We start from the raw sequence: 766 nt of genomic DNA on the forward strand, positions 1-766 counted from the left end.
ATATATATATGTGTATTGTTACCGTATCGGGACCTTTTTGATCTCGACATTATTAAATACAGACACATTGATACGTTTATTATACAATGACTTCAATCGTGCCAACTTGATAAATCAAAAGCAACGGTACTTGTTAATTAATGTAAGAAAAGTATTAGGTACCAAGACAATTACTTTTATTATACGTATATTTTCATGTAAGGGCACACTTACACCATTAACTTATTGTTATCTTTTCATAACTTTTGTTTCGGGTTCCTGAAATACAGGTAGCACGTAAAATTTCCAAAAATTTCTTAGTACTTCGTTGCTAGACCTTTCGAACAACATCCCACATGATACACCACCGAAAATTCCTTTGTTTTTTTTTTTTTAATAATTTATTAGCCCCCCCCCCAGCACCCCCCCCTTAACGGTACGTTCCCATCTTTTTACGTACCCCTACGGACGGCGGAAATCTATTAAATCGAATTAAAACAAACGCATCTATTTAAAACAAGGAAAAACAAAACACTTTCCCATCTGGCAACGCAGCGCCAAAACAAAAGCGGGAAAAACTGCGATCGCCCACGCTATTTAAGAGTTGTTAAGGCTGCCGCGGTTGCAACACGGAACAAAAGACGACGGTTTATAAAGTGTATAAAAAGTGCCGGAGTGCGCATAGTCAGTTTCGTTATTAGATGCGGGCTTAATTTCGTAAAGCCGGTATGACGGCAGAATTTATTTATTACACACACACACACACACACACATACACAAATAATAA

This window comes from Agrilus planipennis, unplaced genomic scaffold (assembly GCF_000699045.2).
Source record: "Agrilus planipennis isolate EAB-ADULT unplaced genomic scaffold, Apla_2.0 scaffold104, whole genome shotgun sequence".
NCBI classification, from domain to species: Eukaryota; Metazoa; Arthropoda; class Insecta; order Coleoptera; family Buprestidae; genus Agrilus; species Agrilus planipennis.